The sequence below is a fragment of the Oryx dammah genome, unplaced genomic scaffold (genome assembly GCF_014754425.2).
Source record: "Oryx dammah isolate SB20612 unplaced genomic scaffold, SCBI_Odam_1.1 HiC_scaffold_19, whole genome shotgun sequence".
NCBI classification, from domain to species: domain Eukaryota; kingdom Metazoa; phylum Chordata; class Mammalia; order Artiodactyla; family Bovidae; genus Oryx; species Oryx dammah.
The window spans coordinates 9,657,403-9,670,947 of record NW_024070203.1 but is presented as its reverse complement, the minus strand read 5'-3'; the positions used below and the strand labels follow the sequence as shown (position 1 = coordinate 9,670,947).

The 13,545-nt window shown below is 36.4% G+C and overlaps 1 pseudogene; it reads left to right on the top strand.

Annotated features, from left to right (window-relative positions):
- Positions 1-12,756: 12,756 nt before the first annotated feature.
- LOC120879116 lies at positions 12,757-13,219 on the top strand (annotated as a pseudogene).
- Positions 13,220-13,545: the final 326 nt, after the last annotated feature.

The following is a 13,545-nucleotide window of genomic DNA, read 5'->3' as shown; positions in this document are numbered from 1 at the left end:
AGTGCAATTGTCCAATGGTTAGAACATTCTTTAGTACTACCTTTCTTGGAAACTGGGCTGAAAATAGACTTTTTCCCACCTTGTAGCCATTGCTGGGTCTTCCAGATTCACTGACAAATTGAATGCAACACCTGATGGTATCATTATTTATGTTTTGATTAGCTCTATTGGAATTCCATTGCATCTACTAGTTTTATTAACAGTAGTTATTCATAAAGCCAGCTTCCATAATAGGTCAGTTGGTAAATAATCTTCCTGCAAAGCAGGTGACCCCAGTTCAATTCCTGGGTCAGGAAGATCCACTGGAAAAGGAATTGGCTACCCACTACAGTATTCTTGGACTTCCCTGGTGGCTCAGCTGGTAAAGAATCTGCCTGCAATGCAGGAGACCTGAGTTTGAGCCCTGGGTTGGGAAGATCCCCTTGAGAAGGGAAAGGCTATCCACTCCAGTTTTCTGGCCTGGAGAATTCAGGGCTGTATAGTCCATGGGGTTACAAAGAGCTGGATACAGCCGAGCAACTTTCACTTTAACTTTCACTTCCTCAGGCCCACTTGAATTTCCACCTCAGAATGTCTGGTTCTGAGTGTCTGACATATAATTTCAACATAACTTTGTAGCTTCATTCATCATCAAAAGATGATGATCTGGGGCTTTCTGATTCACTTTGATCAATAAATTTATGTGGATGTGACCTTTAGGCCACTTTCAAATCAAAGCCTCAAATACCTTGACTTCTTCCACTGTGGCTTTTGAAAACCTTAGATAACACTCACATAAGCTCAGGGTGACCTACTGGTAGATAAAAGATACATAGCTCAGTAATTTTCTTCATCCCAAACATTATCCAGAGTATCTGAATAAGGATAAAATTACTGTTTTGCTGCTGACTGAAGAGTATGAGGGGGCAGAGTTGAGAACAGAAGATTCTAGCTGAGCCTTGCCTAAATTTAAATTAGACAATCTTAAACTAACAAAATGATAATTTAAGACACTAAAGTTTCAGTTGATTGTGTTTGTAGCAATATTAACCTCTGCTGGCCATGACTGATGGATTGAAATAGCCCCAGATTTGTTGTGCTCTTGGGGAAAGACTCGGAAATGAAAGGGGAAACTCACCCTGAGAGAGAGGAATGATTTTTTTTTTTAATTTGGTTATTCAAGTATTATATGAGTCAATCATTTTAAGGAAAATAGATCCATTCTCAAAATGTGACTGAGGTTGGCATGCCATCACCTCTGGTTCTTCTGGCATTATTGAGCATTTTACAGGAAATATGGATAAAGAACTGAGTGAGTAAATATGGCAATATTTTTATTATCCAATAGAAGTGCAAGCTTAAATGTTGCTCTAGGAGAACGGCCCCTTTTCTTCCCCAATTACCTATAAGAAAACGTGCCAGCTCCATTATCTGTGTTATCATTAGAGGGAATAATATATAATAGGAGTGGTTATTAGATCCTTCAAGTATTTCTTTCTGTCTCTGAATTATGGAATTTAGGAAAAACAGAGATGAGTGTCCAAAGCAAGATAAAGATGTTTAAAGTCTATAAAGAGAAGAATAAAGCCATCTACTTTTATTTGCTCATTGCTAGTATCAATACCTTAGACTCTGGCTAATAACATATGTTACAAAGATATTTGTTGAATGAATAAATAAATAAACAACAAAACGTGATGCTACCTTTCTTTGAATCTCACACTGGTGAAAGAAAAATATTAGTTTTTGTAACAACATGCAGTCATATAAGGTTATAAACATAATAATTATTATCATTTTAAAGTAGCAAAATATGCAGTTCTTTAAAATTATTGATATAATACAGTTGTGTTAAATACCAGGTAACATATCAAGAAATGTTTAATATACTATTTTCTCCATTTTGCAAATAACTAAGCAAGTTTGAAAAGGTGAACAATCTTGCTAAAGTGTCCATAATTAGTTAAACATGGAGTGAGAAATCAGACTCTTTGTTCTTATGAATGATGAAAGATGACAGAAATTAATTTCCTCAATACAATCTCAATATCTTGTTCCTTAAGGTTAGCAATTAATAGGGCACAATCTTGTCACTGCATCATTTGACAGAAGTGTTAATTTTGGTCTAATGTTGGACATGCATATCTGGGGAAGCAAGGGCCTTGTATTTTGGATCCAGTTTTGCTACAATATAATTAGGATGTAACTACAGGTAAATCGCTTAAACTTTTTTGATCACAACAGAAAATTTATCCATTTCCCCACCATAGGCTATGAGTTGGCAAGAGTTTTGCTTATTATTAATTTTGAAGATTTCACATCTGTCATTCTCAACTAGGCCACATAACCAATTTTAGAATATTTCAGTTTCTGTCAAGTTTTTTGGTTGACAGCCTATTTTAGAACAAATTTCTATCTTAATTAGGGTTTTCAGTTGCATACAGAAGAAATTAACTCTTGCTGACTAAGCAGGTTAAAAAAAAATGTAAAGGATATTGAGGATAGATATGTTTAGAGCTGAAAAACCAAGCTCAAGACTAAGCTATCAGAAAAAGTCTAAAAATGTAGTTCTATAGCATTGGCCAAAAAAATTCTCAAATTGCTACAGATGTCCTGTTGTCTGAACTTGGATTTACTAATTATGCTAACAAAAATGCCTCCTCTGTCCCTGAAACTTCCCTTTTTAACCATTAATAACCTTAGATTTGAAAATCTTTTGCTACAAACACCAGTCACATGGAATCCATAAGAAATATCCTTCCTAGTTGGATCCTCAATTTGAGCAAGTGATTGAGATAGAAATTATCTAGTTTATACGACCCAACTAGATTCAGTTGCAGCTAGTAAAGATCCCCAGTTTTTTGTGGCTTCCTTTTTAAGAAATAGGATTCATAACTATGGAAATATGACAAACAGAGAAAGAATGTTGAAAAATGCATAATGTAGGTCCTCTGCACCTCTGAAGACTTGGATTGGTGACAACTTTCCTGCAGTCTCTAGAAAAGCAAACTGGGACCTTGCATGGTCTTCACACAGCTACCTGCCTGGGCTCCTACACCAAGACTCCACCACACTGCATGCTCTGAAGGTCTCCTGTCCACTGACATTGGACCTCCCGCTCACACACATTATTGGTTGCTGATGGCCTAATCCCCAACCCTTATTCTAGAGCTTGAACTGCTGCATGTAGGCAACATTAGACAAGCTCCAACCTGACTGGATAAATCATGTTGTTTGCTGTCATGTGGGTCAAACCAAATCTCTCCTGAATTTCTTCTAAGTTTGTCTTTCCATGTAGACTTCCTTATATCTTATGGTTGCTTTTTAATTATAATTTGTAATTTTTATATTACTTTTATCTGATTAAATTCTGTGATTTCTATGTCCCAATTATTATCAGTCTGGAACAGTAAGAGTCCAGCAGGAGATTGGACTGAAGTCATAAACATTTCACACAAGAATGTACATTTGTTTCATTTATTCATTCATTAGCATAAAACAACCTCTATGGGATTTAAAAATGCAAATTACAAAACAAGTTCCTATTTTGAATCTCTATCTTCGCTGTCTGATACAGTTACAACTAGCCACATGTAGCTATTAAAATTTAAATTAGTATTAAATAAAATTTAAAATTCAGTTCATAGGTCATTCTAGTAACATTTCAAGTGTTCAAGCAGCCACATTGGACTAAGAATATTTCCATCTTTGTAGAGATCTCTATGGAAAATAGCTGACTTATAGTTGGCAGATATATATATATATTTTTTAATTAGAGGATAATTACTTTACAATATTGTCATGGTTTCAGCCATACATCAATATGAATTACCCATAGATATACATATATATATTTTGGAGAAGGAAATGGCAACCCACTCCACTGTTCTTGCCTGGAGAATCCCAGGGACGGGGGAGCCTGGTAGGCTGCCGTCTTTGGGGTCGCACAGAGGCGGACACTACTGAAGTGACTTAGCAGTAGCATACATATATATTTATATATATCGCCTCCCTCCTGAGCCTCCCTCCCAACTCCTACTCCATCCCATCCCCTTTAGGTTGTCATTGAGTACCAGATTTGGGCTCCCTACATCATACAAAAAAATTTCCACTGGCTATCTGTTTTACATATGGTAATGTATAGGTTTCAATGCTATTCTCTCAAATCATCCCATCTTCTCCTTCCCCTACTATGTCCAAAAGTCTGTTCTTTGTGTCTGTGTCTCCATTGCTGCCTTGTAATATCAGTACTATATTTCCAGAATCCATGCTTATGCATTAATATATGGTATTTGGCTGTGTCTTTTTTGACTTACTTCACTCTGTATAATCAGCTATAGGTTCATCCACCTCATTAAAACTGACCCAAATGTGTTTCGTTTTATAGCTGAGTAATATTCCATTGTATATATGTACCACAACTTCTTTATCCATTCAACTGTTGATGGACATCTAGGTTACTTCCATGTCCTACCTGTTGTAAATAGTGCTGCAATGAACATTGGGATACATGTATCTTTCAGTTCTGGTTTCATATGGTACTTTTATTACTAGTTTTTAAAGGAATCTCCATACTGTTCTCCATAGTGGTTGCATCATTTTTATTCCTACCAACGGTGCAAGAGGGCTCCATTTTCTCCACACCCTCTCCAGCGGTTATTCTCTATAGACGTTTTGATGATAGCCATCCTGATCAGTGTGATATGATACTTCATTGTAGTTTTGATTCACATTTCTCTAATAATAAATGATCAATGTAATACACCACATTAACAAATTGAAAAATAAAAGGCATATGATTATCTCAATAGATGCAGAGAAAGCCTTTGGCAAAATTCAACAACCATTTATGATAAAAACTCTCCAGAAAGCAGGAACAGAAGGAACATACCTCAACACAATAAAAGCTATATATGACAAACCCACAGCAAACATTATCCTCAATGATGAAAAATTGAAAGCATGTCCCCTAAATTCAGGAACAAGACAAGGGTGCCCATTTTCACCACTACTATTCAACATAGTTTTGGAAGTTTTGGCCACAGCAATCAGAGGAGAAAAAGAAATGAAAGGAATCAAAGTTGAAAAAGAAGAAGTAAAACTCTCACTGTTTGCAGATGACATGACCCTCTACATAGAAAATCCTAAAGACTCCACCAGAAAATTACTAGAGCTAATCAATGAATACAGTAAAGTTGCAGGATATAAAATCAACACACAGAAATCCCTTGCATTCTGATACACTAATAATGAGAAAATACAAAGAGAAATTAAGGAAACAATTCCATTCACCATTGCAACGAAAAGAATAAAATACTTAGGAATATATCTACCTAAAGAAACTAAAGACCTATATATAGAAAACTATAAAACGCTGGTGAAAGAAATCAAAGAGGACTCTAATAGATGGAGAAATATACCATGTTCATGGATTGGGAGAATCAATATAGTGAAAATGAGTATACTACACAAAGCTATCTACAGATTCAATGCAATCCCTATCAAGCTACCAATGGTATTTTTCACAGAGCTAGAACTATAATTTCACAATTTGTATGGAAACACACAAAAAAAACTCGATTAGCCAAAGCAATCTTGAGAAAGAAGAAGGGAACTGGAGGAATCAACTTGCTTGACTTAGGATCTACTACAAAGCCACAGTCATCAAGACAGTATGGTACTGGCACAAAGACAGAAATATAGATCAATGGAGCAAAATAGAAAGCCCAGAGATAAATCCACGCACCTATGGACACCTTATCTTTGACAAAGGAGCCAAGAATGTACAATGGAGAAAAGAAAATCTCTTTAACAAGTAGTGCTGGGGAAACTGGTCAACCACTTGTAAAAAAATGAAACTCCCACTAAAATACTCTTGCCTGGAAAATCCCATGGACAGAGGAGCCTGGTAGGCTGTGGTCCATGGGGTCGCAAAGAGTCGGACACGACTGAGAGACTTCCCTTTCACTTTTCACTTTCATGCATTGGGGAAGGAAATGGCAACCCACTCCAGTGTTCTTGCCTGGAGAATCCCAGGGACGGGGGAGCCTGGTGGGCTGCCGTCTATGGGGTCACACAGAGTCAGACACGACTGAAGTGACTTAGCAGTAGCAGAAAACTTTCTAACACCATACACAAAAATAAACTAAAAATGGATTAAAGATCTAAACGTAAGACCAGAAACTATAAAACTCTTAGAGGAGAACATAGGCAAAACACTCTCCAATATAAATCACAGCAGGATCCTCTATGACCCACCTCTCAAATATTGGAAATAAAAGCAAAAATAAACAAATGGGACCTAATTAAACTTAAATGCTTCTGAACAACACAGGAAACTATAAGCAAACTGAAAAGACAGTCTTTAGAATGGGAGAAAATAATAGCAAATGAAGCAACTGACAAACAACTAATCTCAAAAATATACAAGCAACTCCTGCAGCTCAATTTCAGAAAAATAAACGAGCCAAACAAAAAATGGACCAAAGAATTAAATAGACATTTCTCCAAAGAAGACATACAGATGGCTAACAAACACATGAAAAGATGCTCAACATCACTCATTATCAGAGAAATACAAATCAAAACGACAGTGAGGTACCATTTCACTCCAGTCAGAATGGCTGCCATCTAAAAGTCTACAAACAATAAATGCTGGAAAGGGTGTGGAGAAAAGGGAACCCTCTTACACTGATGGTGGGAATGCAAACTAAATCAGCCACTCTGGAGAACAGTGTGGAGATTCCTTAAAAACTGGAAATAGAACTGCCTTATGACCCAGCAATCCCACTGCTGGGCATACACACTGAGGAAACCAGAAGTGAAAGAGACACGTGAACTCCAATGTTCATCACAGCACTGTTTATAATAGCCAGGATGTGGAAGCAACCTAGATGTGAATCAACAGATGAATCAATAAGAAAGCTGAGGTACATATACACAACGGAGTATTACTCAGCCATTAAAAAGAATGCATTTGAATCTTTTCTAATGAGGTGGATGAAACTGGAGCCTATTATACAGAGTGAGGTAAGCCAGAAAGAACACCAATACAGCATACTAATGCATATATATGTAATTTAGAAAGATGGTAATGATAACCCTATATGTGAGACAACAAAATAGACCCAGATGTATAGAACAGTCTTTTGGACTCTGTGGGAGAGGGAGAGGGTGGGATGATTTGGGAGAATGGCATTGAATCATGTATAATATCATATATGAAATAAATCGCCAGTCCAGGTTCGATGCATTATATTGGATGCTTGGGGCTGGTGCATTGGGACGACCCAGAGGGATGGTATGGGGAGGGAGGAGGGAGGAGGGTTCAGGATGGGGAACATGTGTATTCCCGTAGTGGATTCATGTTGATGTGTGGCAGAACCAATACAATATTGTAAAGTAATTAGCCTCCAATTAAAATAAATAAATTTAATTTTTTAAAAAACTAAATGATGTTCAGCCTCTTGTCATGTGCTCTTCAGTCATCTGTATGTCTTTTTGGAGAAATGTCTGTTTGGGTCTTCTGCCTGCTTTTTGATTGTGTTGTTTGTTTTTCTACTGTTGATTTGAATAAATTGTATGTATATTTTGGAGATTAATTATGTGTCATTTGGTTCATTTGCTATTATTTTATCCCATTCTAAGGGTTGTCTTTTCATTTAGTTTGTACTTTTCTTCATTGTGCAAAAGTTTTTTTTTTTTTTTAAGTTTAATTAGATCCAGTTTGTTTATTTTTGCTTTTATTTCCATTACTATAGGAGATGGGTCATAGGAGACCTAGTTGTGATTTATATCATAAAGTGTCCTACTTCTGTTTTTCTCTAACAGCTTTATAGCTTATAGTCTTACATGTAGGTCTTTAATCCTTTCAGTTTGTTTTTGTATGGTGTTAGAAAGAGTCCAAATTATATTCCTTTATATGTAGCTGAAAGCTTTCCCACTGCGAATAATTGAAGAGATAGTCTCTTCTCCGTTATATATATTTGCCTCCTTTGTCAAAGATAAGGTGCCCATAGGAGCATGAGTTTATCTCTGTATGCCCATATGTGTATGACTATATTTTTGGACTTTCTTTTTCCATTGGTCTATATTTCTTTTTATTCTTTGTGTGTGTGTGTGAGAGTGTGCCAGTTACATACTGTCTTGATCACTGGAACATTGTAGTATATTCTGAAGCCAGTAAGGTTGATTCTTCCAACCCTATTCTTCCTTCTCAACATTTCTTTGACTACTCAGGGTCTTTTTTCAGTTCAGTAGTTCAGTTAAGTTGCTCAGTCCTGTATGACTCTTGGCGACCCCATGGACTATAGCACACCAGATCTTCAGTCCATCATGAAATCCCAGAGTTTACTCAAACTCATGTTCATTGAATCGGTGATGCCATCCAACCATCTCATCCTCTGTCATCCCCTTCTCCTCCCACCTTCAACCTTTCCCAGGATCAAGGTCTTTTCAAATGAGTCAGCTCTTTACATCAGCCAGCCAAATTATTGGAGTTTCAGCTTCAACATCAGTCCTTCCAATGAACACCCAGGACTGATCTCCTTTAGGATGGACTGGTTGGTTCTCTTTGCAGTCCAAGGGCCTCTCAAGAGTCTTTTCCATTACCACAGTTCAAAAGCATCAATTCTTCAGCACTCAGGTTTCTTTATAGTCCAACTTTTATATCCATACATGACTACTGGAAAAACCATAGCCTTGACTAGATGGACATATGTTGGCAAAGTAGTGTCTATGTTTTAATATGCTGTCTAGGTTGTTCATAGCTTTTCTTTCAAGGAATAAATGTCTTAATCTCATAGCTGTAGTCATCATCTGAAGTGATTTTGGACCCTAAAAGAATAAAATCTGTCACTGTTTCTATTATTTCCCCATCTATTTGCCATGGAGTCATGGGACTGGATACCATGATCTTAATTTTCTGAATGTTGAGATCTAAGCCAACTTTTTCACTCTCTTCTTTCACTTTCATCAAGAGGTTCTTTAGCTCTTCTTCACATTCTGCCATAAGGGTGGTGTCATCTGCATATCTGAGCTTATTGATATTTCTCCCGGAATCTTGATTGCAGCTTGTGCTTCAACCAACCCAGCATTTTTCATGATGTACTCCACATAAAAGTTAAATAAGCAGGGTGAAAATATATAGCCTTGATGTACTTCTTTTCCTTTTTAGAACCAATCTGTTGTTACATGTCCAGTTCTGTTGTTTCTTGACCTGCATAAAGATTTCTCAATAGGCAGATCAGATAGTCTGGTATTCCCATTTCCTGAAGGATTTTCCACAATTTGTCGTGATCCACACAAAGGCTTTGGCATAGTCATTAAGGCAGAAATAGATGTTTTTCTGGAACTCTCTTGCTTTTTCAATGATCCAACAGATGTTGGTAATTTGATCTCTGGTTCCTCTGCCTTTTCTAAGACCAACTTGAACATCTGGAAGTTCACAATTCACATATTGTTGAAACCTAGGTTGGAGAATTTTGAGCATTACTTTACTAGTGTGTGAGATGAGTGCATGTGTGCAGTAATTTTAGCATTCTTTGGGATTGGAATGAAAACTGACGTTTTCCAGTTCTGTGGCTACTGCTGAATTTTCCAAATTTGCTGTCATATTTTGTTCAACATTTTCACAGCATCATCTTTTAGGATTTGAAATAGCTCAACTGGAATTCCATCACCTCCACTAGCTTTGTTCATAGTGCTGCTTCCTAAGACTCCCTTACCTTCACATTCCAGGGTGTCTGGCTCTAGGTGAGTCATCACACCATCATGATCATCTGGGTTGTGAAGATCTTTTTTATACAGTTTTTCTTTGTATTATTGCCACCTCTTCTTAATATCATTTGTTTCTGTTAGGTCCATACTATTTCTGTCCTTTATTGAGCCCATCTTTGCATGAAATGATCCCTTGGTAACTCTAATTTTCTTGAAGTGATCTCTAGTGTTTCCCATTCTATTGTTTTCCTCTATTTCTTTGCATTGATCATTAAGGAAGGCTTTCTTATCTCTCCTTGCTCTTCTTTGGAACTCTGTACTCAAATGGGTATATTTTTCCTTTTCTCCTTTGCTTTTCACGTCTCTTCTTTTCACAGCTATTTGTAAGGCCTTTTCAGACAGCCATTTTGCTTTTTTGCATTTCTTTTCCAAGGGGATGGTCTTGCTGCCTGTCTCCTCTACAATGTCTTGAACCTCTATCCAAAGTTCATCAGGCACTCTGTCTATCAGATCTAGTCACTTAAATCTATTTGTCACTTCAACTATATAATCATAAGGAATTTGACTTAGGTTATACCTGAATGGTCTAGTGGTTTTCCCTACTTTTTCAATTTAAGTCTGAATTTGGCAGTAAAGAGTTCATGATCTTAGACACAGTTAGCTCACAATCTTGTTTTTGCTGACTGTATAGAGCTTCTCCACCTTTGCTGCAAAGAATATAGTTAATTTGATTTTGGTGCTGACCATCTGTTGATGTCCTTTTGTAGAGTCTTCTCTTTTGTTGTTGGAAGAGGGTGTTTGCTATGACCAGAGTGTTCTCTTGGCAAAACTATATTAGCCTTTGCCCTGCTTCATTCTGTTTCCCAGGGCCAATTTTGCCCTGTACTCCAGGTGTTTCTTGACTTCCTACTTTTGCATTCCAGTCCCCTATAATGAAAAGTATATATTTTTGGTGTGTTAGTTCTAGAAGGTCTTTTAGGTTCACAGAACTGTTCAACTTCAGCTTCTTCAGCTTTACTGGTCTGTTCATTGACTTGGATTACCATGATGGTGAATGATTTGCCTTTGACACAAACAGATTGTTCTGTCGCTTTTGAGATTGCATTCAAGTACTGCATTTTGGACTGTTTTGTTGACTATGATGGCTACTCCATTTTTTTTTTTTTAAGGGATTCTTGCCCACAGTAGTAGATATAATGGTCATCTGAGTTAAATTCACCCATCTCAGTCCATTTTAGTTTGCTGATTCCTAAGATGTTGACGTTCTCTCTTGCTATTTCCTGTTTGACACCTTACAATTTGCCTTGATTCATGGACCTAACATTCCAGGTTCCTATGCAATATTCTTGTTTACAGCATTGGAGTTTGCTTCCCTCACTATTCATATCCAAAAATGGGTGTTTTTTTGAAGGTCTTTTTTATTTCCGTTCAAATTATGGAATTATTTGTTTTACCTCTATGAAAAATACCATTGGTGGTTCAATATGGATTGCACTGAATCTATAAAAATGCTTTGGGAAATAGTCATTTTCACTGTAGTAATACTTCCAATCCAAGAATATGCATATCTTTCCATGTTTTTGTGTCATCTTTGATTTCTTTCATTAATGTCTTATGTTTTTTCTGCAAACAGACTTTTGTCTATTTAGGTAAATATTTTCCTTATTCCTAAGTATTTTATTCCTTTTGTTGAAATGACGAATGGGATTGCTTCCTTAATTTCTCTTATTGATTTTTTGTTGTTGTATAGGAATGCAAAGGATTTTTGAATATTAACTTTCCATCCTTTGACTTTACTATATTCATTGATTAGTTCTACTAATTTTTTTTAATGATATCTTTATGGTTTTCTATGTAGAGAATCATGTCATCTCTCAACAGTGAGAGTTCTACTTCTTCATTTTTTCCAATTAAGCTTCCTTTTATTTCTTTTTCTTCTCTGACTGCTTTGGCTAGGACATTCAAAACTATGTTGAACTATAGTGGCACAAGTGGACACCCTTGTATTATTCTTAATTGTAGAGGTAACACTTTCAGTTTTTCACCATTGATGATAATATTTGTTGTGAATTTGTCATGTATGGTCTCTATTCTGTAGAGTTATGTTCCTTTTATGACTACTTTCTGGAGAGTTTTTGTCATAATTGTGTATTGAATTTTGTCAAAGGCATTATCTGCATTCATTGAAATGATTATATGATTTTTATCTTTCAATTAGTCAGTATGGTGTATCACACTGATTGATTTGTGTATAGTGAAGAATCTTTGCATCCCTGGGATAAATACCATTTTATCTGGATGCATGATATTTTTAATGTATTGTTGGATTCAGTTTGCTAAAATTTTGTTGAGGATTTTTGCATCTAAATTCATCAGTGATATTGGCCTATAATTTTCTTTATTTTTGTGGCATCTTTGTCTAGTTTTAGTAGGGTGATGGTGGCCTCATAGATGAGTTTGGAAATTTTCCTTCTTTCCTTAGCAATTTTCTAGAAGAGTTTGAATATGATAAATGTTAGCTCATTTCTGAAGTTTTGGTAGAATTTGCCTGTGAAGTCATTTGGCCCTTGGCTTTCCTTTGAGGAAGATTCTTGATTATAGTTTCTCAACTGCACATGAAACATTCTCTAGGATAGATTACATCTTGGGCTGACAATTCAAGCCTCAGTAATTTTTTTTAATTGAAATCATTTTTTAATTTAAATTTATTTATTTAATTGGAGGCTAATTACTTTATAATATTGTATAAATATTTTCTGAACATACCACTGCAAGATTAGATATCAACTATAGGAATCAAAAATTATTTTAAAAAAACACACAAGCACATGGAGACTAAACAACATGATTATGAATAGTCAACAGATCATTAAGAAGATTAAAATATGCCTAGGAACAAATGACAATGAAGGGATGACAACTCAAAACTTATGGGATCCGCCATTTTGTGGATTCCAGGTATGCGAGAGCATCTTGGAGTTTCAGGAGGGAGAGGACCAGGAGGACCTAACCTAGGTTCTATGGATTTGAACCTCCACATTTCTAACTCAAGATTTCAAAATGCATCATGATTCCTGTCCTTTGGACTGTAAAGTTTATGTAGATAATCTTGGAAACAATGGTAACAAGACAGAATTAAATGAGATTTTGACTATTATGGACCACTCTGAAGTGTGTGCTTTGCTAGAAACCCTCCGGGTTTGCTTTTGTTGAATTTGAAGATCCCCGAGATGCAGCTGATGCTGTCCGAGAGCTAGATGGCAGAATCCTAGGTGACTGCCAAGTAAGAGTGGGATTGTCAAATGGTGAAAAGAGAAGTCAAAATTGTGGCCAATCTCCTTCTTGGGGTCATTGCTCTCGAGATGATTATTGGAGGAAGAGTCCCCCACATTGACGCAGATCTCCAAGTTGGAGAAGCTCTTCCCAGAGCTGGAGCAGGTCCCTTTCTAGAGATAGAAGAGAGAGATCACTGTCCTGGGAGAGAAATCACAAGCCCTCCCGATCTTTCTCTAGGTCTCACTAAGCAAATGAAAGGTAATAGAAGACCAGTTTGTAAGAGGAGTGGTGTACAGGGAATAAATTCATCTGACAGAAGTATGTACTGAAAAACAAATTTTTTTTGAGACTTCATAAGCTTAATGTATTTTCAAAATGTTTTAGCTGTTCACATTTGTTTGTTGGAACAGTGACACAAAAGGTATAATTCTCTAAGGTTTCCATTGGATCATATGAGGCATGTAATATAAATAATTGTTACTTTACAATGTTTCCTCAAGTAAAACTGAATTTGCTTTGAATTTTAGTCTTGCATAGACTGATAATAAACCTCTAACTCCTGACCAGTTAAAG